The sequence below is a fragment of the Hippichthys cyanospilos genome, chromosome 7, assembly GCF_059441005.1.
Source record: "Hippichthys cyanospilos isolate Australia breed blue-spotted pipefish chromosome 7, RoL_Hcya_1.0, whole genome shotgun sequence".
Taxonomy (NCBI): domain Eukaryota; kingdom Metazoa; phylum Chordata; class Actinopteri; order Syngnathiformes; family Syngnathidae; genus Hippichthys; species Hippichthys cyanospilos.
The window spans coordinates 5048573-5063650 of NC_142375.1; positions in this window are offsets into that span (position 1 = coordinate 5048573).

Sequence of the window (15078 nt, forward strand, 5' to 3'; positions counted from 1 at the left end):
TTGTTTATTTTATTTTAGACATGTCTTGATATACACAATCCATAAGAGAAATGTGAATGTTCGGATTAGGAGAAGGCTATGAACATGAAAACTTTCAAAGAACTGATAAGAAAAGCAAAGTAAAAGAGGAATAGAGCTGATTTTCAAGATATGGGTCAAAGGTTTTCTAATTACGGCGTGTAGACTATTTGACTCTGGGGACCTTTGCTGATACACGGTACGTTATAATGCCTAATGAGGTTACTGAGTTAATTTATATCAATTTGATGAGCTGGATATTAACTTCTACTGATACAATAGGTTTTATGTTTAGTTGTGTTTAGTTTCTTTTCCAAATCCACAAAGAACATGTAGACTAGTTGGGTGAACTACCGTGCAACCACCAGAACTAGTGATGTTAAGCTCGAAGATGACACTCAAGTTAAGTGATTGTCTCAAGTTAAGTGTTGAGCGCTCACGGCAGAAGTATCACACACACACACGCGCTCACGGCAGAAGTATCACACACACATACATATATATATATAAATATATATATATATATATATATATATATAGATATAGATTATCTATATATATATATATATATATATATATATATATATATATATATATATATATATATATATATATATATATATATATATATATACTTACAACTATAACAAGTATGTCAAATGCACACGGCTTGGACAACCACAATCAGAGTTGTTTTGCTTTGTCTCGTCCTGTTGGATTGTCTTGTCGTACGCTGCTACTTATGTCTTGTCTTGGGGTACTCTTGGCATACCTGGTTTTTGTTTTTAGTTTTTGTTTAGAAACAAAGTAGCCCTAACATACTGCATGTTTCTATTGTTAAGAATCTACTTTTAGGATTGTCTCGTCTTGTGCACCTGCACATTGTTATTGTACATGTAAATCGCAGAGGATAGTGAGAAACGCAATTTCAATGCCTTTTTATGTTAAGCTCATGTGAAGAAATTGACAATAAAAATGACTTTGACTTGACTTTGAATAAGTTTTTAATGACCTAGCTATATGTGGTGGAATATCCAGCAACATCACCTGTTAAAGCATCCCAATACGTTGTTCCAATGTCCCGTTGAGCAAAGATATGTTGTGGCTGGAAGCAAGATTTAAATGTGGTGCAAGATTTATCACTCTTGTCCTCAGCTAGCAGACAAAAGCGGAGCATTTGATAAAGAGTCGAACAAGTCCTACAAGACACGCGATTGGCTCCCGGCGCGACCATTGACCAATGAGCGCAGTAGAAAGCCTGTTTCCCCCGTGAAAGTCCAACACTGTAAGGTAGATGTGAAGGCAGAGCAGGAAAGAGCAGTGCTGCACCAGAGCGTTGCAAATCTCTTACCTAGATTTATTTTGTAATAAACTGTCATTTCAGGCGTACTTAATCAGTGTGTACATCCACTGCAGTTGCAATAAATTGTTTTGGGTGGGTAAAACTATATTGACACAGCACCTGCTTGGACCCATGCTTGTGTCCTACCAGCTATATTGGCATCTGTTTAAACATGCACATGTGTGATGGGTAACTTTCATAGTTGAAACAGTTCCGTTTTGATACATGGTACCTGGAAATCGATAACAGAATCCAAGGGTGCCAATTTCTTGTACTAATGTTTCTAGTGTTGGTGGTAATAAATATCCCTTGTGTCGTTAGGCCCATTTTAGGGGAGCTTTTTTTTTGTGTTAATGTATTAATTTTCTGTATTAACAAAAAAGTACCAAAGCTCAATATAAAGTGGCTGGAAAAGATTTTAAGTTAATTATAACCTTAATTGTTAGTGTTCACTAAACTATAATAAATTAGCGGGTTTCTCATTTTCTTCTGAGCAGCCCTTGTTGAGTGTCACTGTTCAATCAGTTCCATTTAATCATATCAAGAACACCGTTATGACTAATACTCCACTTTTTGGGGGGGTGGCCTTTGCTTGCAATAATACATGCCGAGACGAGTGACTGAAGAGCTGAATAAAAGCAGCAAACGGTAAAGAATGTGAAGGTTTTATGATGATAATGATGATCCTAAATATAGTCATAAATCTACAAGCTTCCTTGACTTCATTGTCCAATGCAAAGGGCACTTGTCATGTGTTTTTATCTCTATTCAGAACATTCGAGAAAAGGCTTTGGACCTGATCAGCATTATAGATGACTTTGCTGAGAGGAAGGCCCGCAAGATGAGCTTCTAAGGAGTGAGTTCACCTTCTAATTATGAAGGGGAATTAGTGGGATTTACAGCTATATGGCAAAGCACTTTATTGTATTTTGGTTCCGCAATGAGCGTTTAGCATATATTCAAAAAGATTTAAGGGTTGTAACAACAATTATGATATAATGGAACATAGTTTTGTGTGTGTTTTTTTTTCATGTTCAATGTAAAAATCCTAATATTAAGAATGGAAGCCTGCTGACCAGTTGCAGTTGTCTTCAGTTCTCTCTGCACATGCGCTTTTGTTTACTGCCAAGTGTCTGCTGGCACTTTATTTATTTTGCACCGGGGAACATCAGAATGTGACGCCATTGGCCTCTACGCACTGGGTCACAAAAGTGGACGGCGTTGGACAGGTTTGTCACCCTTAAAATCTGACATAATTCTGTGATATTTCCAAGCACAAAATAGCTAGCTATTGCAGCTGTTAATTGGATTTTTATTACATTAAGTTCTAAAATGATAACTTTTCCCGCACATTTCGTTCGTCAAAAAATGATGGGCTTGGCTTACTATGACAACTTTTTCATCAGACTTTTTCTTAGTTATCATTGTTTTCCATGTTTTGTGTGTGGTTGATGCTGTATACATACTTCTGGTGTTTGTGTAGTATATTTAAAATGACACCAATCTAATGCTGACTATAAACTTTTAAACATTTCAATAAGTATTTGTTAGTTGCTTGTGAAAACGTGCTTGCATGCTGCACTCTCTCCCATCCTGTGTACAACCTCTTGGGGCAAAGTCTTCCTCTCCATAAGACAGTTCTTCTCTATATTAGGGCGGGCCTGTAGGAGCATCTTTTTTTTTTTTTTTTTTGATGCACTTGGTTATTTCTTTTCTGTTTTCGACTCATTTGTAACCTGTGTAAAAGTTGTAAAAAAGTAGTTAACAGTTGTTGAAAGTTCTTTTGTGCATGTGACAGCGGATAGAGTTTTGTGTATGCTTATACATATTTTTTACGATAATAATCTTTTTTGTAGTTAGCGCTGCTGGTGGGTGTGTGTCTACATTTCTACTGAGCTTGCAGCTAACTTCATTTGGTAGGGCATTCGACAGTAACTAATTCAACATGATAGGGAGGTGCAAAGCCGTGTAATATTTTATAAGTGATGAACAAGACCTCGAAATCATATCTCAAGTGGACTGGAAGCCAATTCAAGTTGACCAGAATTATCACGTCCTCGATAGCAGTCTAGCCACAGCATTTTGTACTAACTGCAGACTTTTAATGCTAGACACGGGAAGACCAGAGAGCAATATGTCACAACAGTCAAGGCGAGATGTAACCGTTGCATTAAGCTCTCTACTGTTCGTTGCTAGGAAATATAACGGAGAAGATCTTAGCGATATTGGAAGGGAAAAAAACCCAATAAAAATCAGATTTTTACGTCCTTAATGTACATTTGAAAAGAAGAGTTGACACTAATATAACCTTTCTAGATTTTTTTTTTTACTGAATCACTTTGGGTAGACAACTGTGTTCTTGAACAGGTGTTGATGAGAAGATGGGGCAGATCGATGCAGAGGGGTTAACACGTTAACCCCACAGTTCATAGTCCTGAGTTCAATTTCATCTCACTCCGTTTGGAGTAAGCTTGCTGTCGAAAAGACGTATGCGTGTTTCACCGTTTGTATTTGTGCCTGTCAAAAAGACATATGCGTGTTTTACCATTTGTATCCGTGTTTCACCATTCATATGACTCTTGCGAGGCATGCTTGTTTCACCATTCGTACAATTCTCACGAGACACAAATTCATGTTTGCATGAATCTCTCCTTTGGATTTGTTTGTCTGATTCTTTGCATGCATGGATCTGAACCTTTGGGTTTGAATTTAATATGAAAATTGAGATGACGTCATGCCAAGCTACCAGTCATTCGAACTGGAAATCATTTGCGCCAGCATTCGACAATACGCGTACGTTTTGTTGACAGCAATTTTAATTAATTCATCAACAGCTGATTGTTTGCAACGTGAATCTCCAATTTATTCTTAAATTATTTTCTGAAGTTGAACTGACAGGCTTATGGCCTGTGACTCCAAATCCATATTGCTTGAAAATCTTTCATCTAAATTGTAAATTGGTAAGCAATAAAAACCACATAACCACAACTATGAATAAGTACATTGTCACAGCATGGGATGTAGAGTTCAACCGAAAAAGGAAGGGGACACAAAAATGCAGGAAGCTGGCTATAATGGCTCAAAAAAAAAAAAAGTTTAATAAATAAATAGGGCAGGAATAAACAGGGTACAAAACTGGACAAAACTGAAACTAAAAATAACTCACAGGGAGTAGCAGGGAGACAGCAACTGGATGGGGGGAGGGGGCAGGAGGAACAAGGAGGGCCGCGAGGTTGACACAACAGCGAGATGAGACAATGACGAATAACAAACAAAACCCGGGGCTTAAATACACTTGGACTATTTAGGGAATCATGCAACAGCTGGATGGGAACAAGAGGAAGGGGAAACCGATTGGCTAACAAACAGGGGGGACACAAGGACAACAGGTGGAGCAAAATTTACTAATGACACAGACACGAGGAAAACGTAACATGAACCCAAACGAAATGAACAGAAACCAAAACCCAAAAATTCATAACATCAACAGAAAACAACTAACCCAAACAGATATGACATAAGTATTTAAAAAAAACATTTGTAAAGAGTGTCTTCATTTCATCGTAGGATTCCACTTCAGCATTCGTGTGTTCGTCAAGACCAATTCTAAGTGCTTTTTCCAAATCAACTGCAGTGCTTGGTTCTGCCAGCGGAGGTCACTAACTGTCACAGAAGCTTCCCAAAAGGACCTCATTGTCCAAAAAATTGGCCCTAATTGGCTACAAATAGCCCACAAAAGCTTCATTTGGATGGATGGTGAGAAGCTCATTAATAATTTTAAAGGGGTCTGTCACCGTCGAGTGATTGGCCCTAAAACCTCGCTGAAAATGTTCAGACTAACTGTAGGGAACACGGCAAAAAAGCAGACAGTTTTGTAATGCAGCCAATGTTGTTAGCGCGACAGGGCACGAAGGAGCATCGGGCGACGCGAACGATGTGTGTGGAGCGATGCGAGCCTCCACACGACACAAAATTCTGCTCATTTCCCCTGTGGCAAGAAGAAAATAATTTTTAACTTTTGCTGCTTCGAGAACGTTTAATATCTCACATAGGGGGCAGTAATGAATCATGGCAGCTGATTTGCCGTAACCCGTAGCTACCCAACACGGCCAGCTTAGCTCTCAATATAAGAACAGAGCCAAGCAAGAGCACTCACCTGGCTTGTAGAATGGTCTTGCGATAACAAGTATGTGCAGCGTTTACTTCCGTTTTTAACATCTGCTGAATTGTAGTAACTGTGCCAAGATAGGGACAGTGCAGCACTGACAGCACAGTATCGTCCACTTGATTGCGACGTTGAAACTTTTCTTTTTCTGTCAGACGAGTATTGCCGCAAAGTGAAAAATGTGCAAAAAAAAAGGAGAAGAAAGGTACTGTTGGGGAATACATGGCCCTGCTACGTCCCAGAAAAGAAGTGAAAGTGAAAGTAAAGCAAGTCTGCTTTTTGCAGGAGATGTGGTACTGTTGATGTAGTAACCTTAGAGATAGGGTGTGAAGCTCTGTCATCCGGGAGGGATTCAGAGTAAAACCACTGCTCATCCTTCTTGAGAAGAGCCAGATGAGGTGGCTCGGGCATCTGGTTAGGGCGCCTCCCTTTTGAGGTGTTCTGAGAATGTCCCACTGGGAGGATGTCTCAGAAATGAACTGATTGCAAATCAATTCCTACTTTTTAGGGTATATGTCTGATTTTTTTTTAATCTTCATCTGCTCCCAGCTCTCATAATATCTAAATACCCAAATGAATAACCAAATAAAACCTAAAAGCAGGAAGTGGGCAAATATTTTTTCACAGCTCTGTCCTACTCTTTAATCCTGTTCAAATTGATGTACTCTGCCGATTCAACACCAGATCACAATGAGACTAAATGTCATCCGCTGGGTTTGAATACACTATGTGCTGGGTAATTAGAGATTAGAGGGATTTTAAAGAGATGCAGATGAGCCAGCTAACCCTCTTTAAAGTACTTCTTCATTTAAGGATGTGTGAAAGGACAATAAGCTAAAAACGCTGCACAGATGGGCGGCATTGCTCTGTAGTAGGTGGGGTCGTCGTCCCGAACCCAGAGGTTGTGAGCTCCATCCCCCGTCCGTTTGTACCCGTGTCATAGTGTCCCTGAGCAAGATCTCGATGCTACGTCATCGCTGTGTAAATGAGTCGTCATTATGAAATGTTTTGAGGACCTGAGACAGAAAAGTGTTATTTAAATCCAAGTCCGTGTGATTGTAAAGACAAATACTTATATTCACTTCTCTCTGTGAACATTGCATGGGAAAAATGTCATTTTCAACTCCATGATGACAACTTGCTTTTGATAATCCATTTATTTATGTGGAAAAACTGATGGTATCTTTGCGTGGCAAATTCAAAGTCCACTAGCACTCACGATAGATCATTATCATAACTGAAACAGATACTAATTTGCAGCATAAAACAAACTTTGACCCAAAGGCTCACTCACTATGCAACTTCAGACATCGTCTCCTTATATCAATATGGGAATCACCTCTCCGTAACTAGAATTATATTTCTCTCAAATGGATAACAACTGCATAGTTCTCCTGAAGGGAAGAATTATGCTAATGATGTTGGATTATATGTCATTGATTTTACACGGGGCAGCCTAACAAATGAGGAAGATATGCCTTCAGACCTATATTAATATGCACATAGTTTTTTTTTCACATGGTTGTTTTGAGAAAATGCACGTGTGCCGAAAATTGCTATAAAATTATATAAAGGAAATAGGCCAAAAGAAATTCACCATTGTATTAAAGTGTATTTTGGAGTATTATGAAACTCAGCAACAACATACACTACAAAAATGCTGAGACAAGGTCAACAAAACAGATGGATAATGCTTAAAAAATTGCACCAATTTGAAAAAAGTCCACAGGGTGGATTGGTAAACAAGAAATGGGTGAGTGTCATGATGGACTACAAAAGGAGTATCCCAGAATGGCTTAGTTGTTTAAAAACAATGATGGAGGAGGTGGGTTACCACTTTTTCAATAACTGCATAACCGAAAAGAAGTGGGCAGTCCAGACTGGCCGTAGGTCCGTCACTGGAGGCCGTTTTGCAGATGAACTAAGCCTGATGGAGAGGTAGATTTCGTCTGTCGTTTTGTACCGCCGTTAGAATTGTCAGCCGCCATGGTTGAATCCTCCAAATGTCTGAGCAATGGTGACAATGTTCTATACTTGAGATGGAGAATAAAACCTACAGGACTGGGCAACTTACATTTTTCTGCTGGTCCGACATTTGTCAGAGCCCCGCCCCCTTTTTGTCACCGTCGGTCGGTAATTTTTTCAAGCTGTACGAAATTGTAATCGTCGGTCTGTCTGTGGTCCGTCACTTTTGAACATTTTTATACAGCTCTGCATTTTTTTTTTTAGTATCAGTATAAAGTCAAGTACTTCACAATCTGGTAACAATGGCGACACAACAGTTTCTAGAAGTAAAATGGGCACTATTAAGGAAAACATGTTTTGAAATAGAGAACAGAACACATGTTTAGAGAACAGATTGAGTTCACCTTTGTGTTTCCCTTCACTATTAAGTTATGAGACGCATGTTGTACTGGATATATTAAGTATTAATGCTTGGTGGGGATGGCACGGTGACAGACGGATTTGCATTTACCCCGTCCACAATGCTTAAGTCACGGGTTTGCCTCTGGCTCCTGCCCTCCTGCATGGACCTTGCAAGGGTTACTCCGGGTACCAAAATTTCCTCCCAAATTCCTAGAACATGCATGGTTGGGTATAGTGGACACCCGAAATTGTCCTTAGGTGTGTTTGTGAGGATGAATGATTGATCATCTTTGATGGCAACCATTCTGTACTCTGTCTACTGCTCGCAAACAGCTAGGACAGGCTCCTGAATGCCTGTGACCCTTCTGAGGCCAAGCGGTAATGATAATAGATGGACGGATATATCATCGGGAGCAGATGCACTGTGATGAAGCCCACGTTTTCTGATTGTGGGAAAGGTCAGAGCAAATGATTTTTTATTTTGCATTAAAAAAAAAACAACACTTGATTTGCAGATGCCCAACGCCATTATTTACAAGCACTCAGGCCTAAAATCAGGTTTTATTTAACCTTTATTTAAGGTTGATGTTTTTTATATTACCCACTAGTTTGTTATATCACATTTGTAAGAACAAAAATCAAAGGCACAGAGGAAACTAATCTAGTCCAACTGTCCTTGAATTTGAAAATGCTCATGGATTGTGGGTTGAACTTTACAGCTTGTTAATTCCTTCGATACTGAACAATATGTCAAATTGGCTCAATTTATCCTGCTATAAATTAGAGAAAGACGATGCTGAACAAGCATATTTCATGGCACAAATTAACATGACAAATATTCGCCATGAATATAATTGGGTTTAGCTCATTTGCAAAGGTACTCTGTTCAGAATGTTTATAGGCAAAGAGCATCAGAGGGCTATAAATCAAGTGATACCCTCCTCCCTAACCACGTGTGGTTGCATAGGCATTTGCATGTGTATGCACTTGTGTGTCTGTGTGCATGTGCGTACACGTTGATGTTTTAACCCCCTTCAGAGATAATTGGATTATCAAGGAGGGATCATATTATATTTGCCTAAATCGTGCCGTTGGCCCAAATATAACGATGGAAATTACACCACAACAGACACACAGACTCTGACTTTTAAGTGACTTCACTGCATGAGTGAGAGTGAGAAGTAATTACCATCAGCGTTAGTAATCACTATTTCTCATTGGTGTTACAGTAGCGTGGTACAGTGGGTGAGGGGTGCAGGAACGTAGAAGGATTTGAACCCAAAAATTCAAGGTAGCCAGGAGGCGGGTTGCAGTTGAAAAAAATACTAATTTAATATTAAGATAACAAATGAAAAATAAACTCAACAATTGAATACAAAGTAACAAATCAGACCTCGGAAAAAAACTTACTATAAAATACTCCAACAGTAAAACTCACTGAACTAAGCAACAGAAAGATACTCCTGCAACGATTTGATAGTAGACAATAACAGTTAGACAATGACACAAGAACTGAATGGAAACGGAAAACTAAAAACGCTCACAACCAACAAGACAACGCGGAACACTTGGAGAACAAACAAAGTGAAAGAGAGAGCTGATTGGCCAACACAAGGGAAACAGGTCAACCCAGACTGATGGACACAATCTCGCTGACGAGGACAGACACAAGGGGAAACAAAAATGGACTTTAAAATATGGCCTCTTTCCGAGGATGAGTTAGAAAAATCTAAACACAACATTGCTTACAATGAACTCCCACGCATGAAGTAAACCTTCATGTGCTTAAAATAGTATCATTCCATGATGACTTCGATCCTACCCAGTATATCAAGCTGTGATCTTATGTCCTCCCAGTGTGGCGCTCTCCACTTTATTGACATACCCTCAGTGTTGGGAGTAATGCATTACAAAAGTAAGTTAATGACTGTGAAACATTACTTTTTGCTGTAACTCAGTAGTGTAATGCAGTGTTTCCCAACCTTTTGATCACCGCGGCACAGTTAATGCCTTAAATTTATGTAGCGGACCGAAGGGTGGGGTGTACGCGGCACAGTCAATGCCTTAAGGTTAGACAACGGACCGGGAGGGAAGGGGTGTCTGCGGCACAGTCAATGCCGTAAACATGTACACATCTCGCGGCACAGGTTGAAAAACATGGGTGTAATGCATTACACACACACAAATAGTAATATTTTACTCGGTGCAAATGAGAGTAACGCAGTGCATAACAATGCATTTTAAACCTGAAAGTGGTGGGGGGTTTTCCCCAAATTCGCCAAAAAATTAAGATGGCGCCCACCATGGTGGCTATCTCTTTTTCGTGCTCCCAACGCAGACACTTTTTACAGTAGGGAGGCACTTTTTATCATTGGTGAAGTTCATCACGAACTTTCATTTGGCCTCGCAGACTTTTGCTCTGTTGCGCCTGGACGACGGAGTGTTTATTTCGCCCAATCAGATTTCAATCTCCAATTTCCAGGGCCTTCCCGCGGGTCTCGGGATGTCTCTTTCACTCTCTGATTATTCATTGAATATCTATAGCTCGGATAACGGCATGTAGCTGAGTTGCAGCTTGTTCACCAGGTAAAGGATTTATTCACCACTTTCACAGTGCCAAAACTCTACTGTTGGCAAACAAGGATGGAATCGATAAACTTATCGATGACTCTAGTGAGTACAAATTATTTTATTCATTTACAATGCTGTGACATGTTTTTACATGATACTGTTGAAAAGAAATTTGGAGTTGATGCCTGTTTCTTATGAATGTGGCTTGCTGTTTTGTTTAATTTTTCCCCATTTTCACCTCCACAATGATACAGCCAAAAGTTAGCGGTATGAAATTATTTCAGGCAGCTAAGGAGATCATTTTATACCGCTACTCATGGCTGTATCAGTGGCCGACCCTTAATTAAGTCCTGACAGTTGCAGTGGAATTAGCCTGTTAGTTGATCAGGTCACATTATTGCCTGCCTATGGATTCTGACAAGACTCAAGTGCACCTAAATGTCTCAAAACTCTGACCAATTAAAACTACTGCAACTTGACACAGATGGATCTCTCAAATGTTTACCCAGTTCATGAGCGTTCACACCTAAAGACAGCCATTCATCCAATGTCCATGTTTTTGGAATGTGGGAGAAGACCGGAGTGCCCAGAGAGGATCCACGTAAGCATGGGGAGAACATGCAAACGCCGCACAAGAATTTGTGGAGGTTGGAATTGAACATGGGACCTCTGAACTGTGAGGCAGATGTGCTAACCAGTCTGCCACTGGGCCAAAGACATCTAGGTTTTTTTTTTTTTTTTGTAGTGATAGCGCCACTCACTGGCTAAAGGAAATACATGTTTTATTATTGGACATTTTGCTCCTAGGGTGTTATCCAGATCTACCTCATATAACTCACAAAAGTGTGTTGGCCTCCATAATGTTCAAAAATGATTCGTGAGTTTTTGTGAAACAGTGTTGCTGTGGCAGCTTGCTATTTACCATCAAAACAATTCAAATTTTGAGAGTTCTAACATACTAAAACTCATGACATTTTGTACACGTCGCCTGAAGTCAGCAATATTTTCTGTTTATTGTGCTCTAATAAAAAAAAAAAAATACTCAGTAACACCATCTGGATATTTAAAAAAAAAATTGCAATAAGCTTTGAACAAATTTTGCAGCTGTACTTGTTCCACGTCTGTCACCGCAAACAAATTCCAAATCACTAACAATCCAACCCATCTTTAGCTGTAGCTAGCGATGTGTCCTCCATGTCAAATGTTCAACGTGTGTCCAGAGTAAACTGAAAGCGATTATTTTAAGCGTGCACAGAGAAAATGCTCAAATGGTGTAGTTGATGATGGTTGAAGCCCAAAAACAGGCTGTACCCCGTGACGGGTTCCGGAAGTAGATTGATAAGTTCAGTTCCCGATTTAAGCCGCAACGAACTGTGATAAAGGTTTCCCGTTTGTGACTATTTGGGTAAGTTTTGTGAGCAAATTATAATTCGCTTAATGCTATCACTTTTATGAAGTAATTGAGGAAAACAGATTTACCTTTTTTGCGGGACACTTTGAACTTAGTATTACTATGAATCAGGTAAGCAAAAACAAACAAATAAAAAATATGGTTGTCATTGAGTATGTATTTTGGTGGAATGAATTGTTACTATATGTTCATTGTAAGGTGAAGTACCTTTTATGTTCCATAGAACTGGTATACAACAACAACGTTTCATCAATGCTAACCTTTGCAGTGCAAATAAACGTATACAGTCACAATTTTATTGTCTCGCTCACTAAGGGAGCCTGATTTTGTCAGTTCTGCTTTTATGTCTCTCTAGGCAGCAAACTGACATTGTTTAGATGTCAGTGCGCGGCAGATGTGCACCAGTTGCACAGGTGCATTTTCATCTCAATAATGGAGATGAAAAAGTACCTTGGAGAACTGAATATCCACCTGCAATATTTGGACCAGGAACAAAACATTTACCCAAAGTGTTAATTAAACCTGCATTAATGTACTTCCATGTGTATGTTTTTTTTTCTTTCTTTCAAAGGCAGGGGGGAGATTCTCTCTCCAAAAAAATAAAGAAAATAGACCGAGCAGAAAAGACAGTCAAAAACTTCTATTTTTTAAATGAAAATGAATAAGATGGGGGGTTTTTTCAATTGTCTGAGTGCATTTTTATCCACGACTGTGCAGACTCAATTATTACATTTTTTTGCAGCCATTTCATGTCAATTTCAAGAAATTGCTCAAGAAAATGTTTTTTTTTCTTTTACATGCCAATTTACTATGTCCATTTTGTAGTGCCAAAGGTGATGAAACTGCACTGGAACACTTTTAACCAACTGCATGGACAGCATCTATGCTTCAAGGCGCATCACCTCACCATCACTACCAGAAGCGATGTTGATAATAATGAAGTAACTTCCATTTCTTTTCAACTTTCTAACTTTTTAACTTGAGCACCTGTCTCTCCAAAGTTCCCTGCACACTGCACATTCATGGTCACAGTTCATCACATCTGCTCAATAAATTATGTCTCAGGAGACCCTGGCATGTAAACAGAGTAAGGATGGATAAAGATTTGGCGAGTGACTGTTAAGTTTTTAATTCATTAAGAATGTCACACATGTCCTCCTTATCTGAAATAGAGTTTTAGCTAGAGATGTTTCAGGGGAATATGAAAGACCCATACAAACAGATTGATTTTGCCCACACTCCAGCTCAGCGACCTTTTTATCCATGCTTGAATGCCATCTTCCTTTGTACGCCATTGTCAAAGAACTGTTTGTTGGTGCATTTGAGGGAGCAGGAGAATGTAAGCGAGAGAGATAAAATAGGGGAGGAAAACGTTGTCGAGGCCCCACCGCAAGAAAAGTCATTCTTATTCATGATATTTAAAACCGCTTTCAAGATGTATTTGTCCATGTTGCCATTCACACACACACACACACACACACGCACACACATATGCTGTAATATATATATATATATATATATATATATATATATATATATAATAGCACACGATTGTCAAGGCTTACGAGCTAACTCGTTCCATGTTGTTATCTGAAGAATGCTTATTCTATCCTTTGCAAATGCTGGGTGAAACCAAAGAGCATAGTGAATGGACTGTACAGTGTTTACAGCACTCTACATGTACCAAGAAGGAGCAGTAATATGGTAGCCTGTCAGAATGTCTGCCCTCAATTACTGCATATCTTGAATATTCTGTGGCTTTAGCTGCTGGAATCCTATTCTCCAGCATCATAACCATTATCTTAGGAATGACAGTTAGACCATTACGCCAAGGGCAGCTGAGATCCCTTGGATAGGAACAGTGATATCATACAGCTGTGCGTTTTTTTTTTTTTTTAAGACACGCATTTTCTGCATTGGCAATTGAGGTGGTGGTGATAGTAGCGGTAGGGGTGCTACTATATTTTAATCAGTTTTGGGAGTAATGCATTACTTTTTTATTTAACGCAGTCGTGTAATATATTACACATAAGTCATATTTTACTCGCTACGAATGAAAATAACGCAATGTGCATTTTTAGCCGCGAGATCATGGGAGAAAAGTCCGAGGCAAAATGTTCATTTGCTGTTAGTATCAATGATGGCAGAGTGTGGAAGCAGTAGGTAAGTATGGACAATATGGACAAAAAGTACACAAGATGGATATACGGCCATTACTTTTAGTTCATCGGCGATACAGACGAAATACACACCTAACGAGCTGTCCACTTCGTGAAATAGCATCAATGATTTGACTAGGCAGAGTATGTCGCACGTAGAAGATATGCTGCAGCTACAGGTAAGATTTTAAACTCAAGCCCAAGCCAGACCCGAATTTCTGGCCGGGTCGGACCCAAAATGTCATTCATTACGTTCGGGTCGGGTCTGGCCGGTCTTCTATTTCGCTGTAATATGTGTTTATAAAAATGTATACTAAAACGATGTGTGGAATGTGGATACTAAACTAAGGAATTGTCGCGTGAATTAACCAGACCTGGGTTTCACCTTATCGGCTTTATTGCCAGTTCTTGGAATGGTACAGCAGTAGCAAAAGCTTCCATAAACTCCGCTGCACACGACTTTCTCTCTCTCTCTGACGTCATCCCGTAGCCCAGACGCTTACTACGGTGGCTCAGAGGAACAATCATGTGCGAGTAAGCCATCTCACAACAGGAATACATGTTATAAAATAAATAGTTTGGATAAAACAGAGAAGGCGCTGTAAGGTCATTGCTATTAAACTTCTATACGAGCCGCAGCGCCAGAGCGTGCTCTGCGAACGCGAACATCGCCCTCTTATCAATCTTAATATATATTTTCCCATTTATTTGATTTGCATTATTCTTTTTAAAGCCTAGTGGGCTGCAGTATTTCTCCGCGTAATTAGGTGTGCACCATTGAGGGACGGACTTTTAAGTTTTCCCCGTCAGCTCCTAAAAAAATCCATCAATGATAGAAAATTGTTGGTTAAGGTAACCTCTGCAGACACAGAAATATAAAAGATGCAAATGTTTATACAGTCTTGTTAAACTTAGATTTCATTACAATTTGTTATCATAAATCACCTCCTCCTCCCGAGTCCTCACAAATATGACATTTCGTGTTTGCTTCGGGCTCGGGCCTGCAAATCAAGTTAATTGGTCAGGCTCGGGCTGGGTCGGGCTT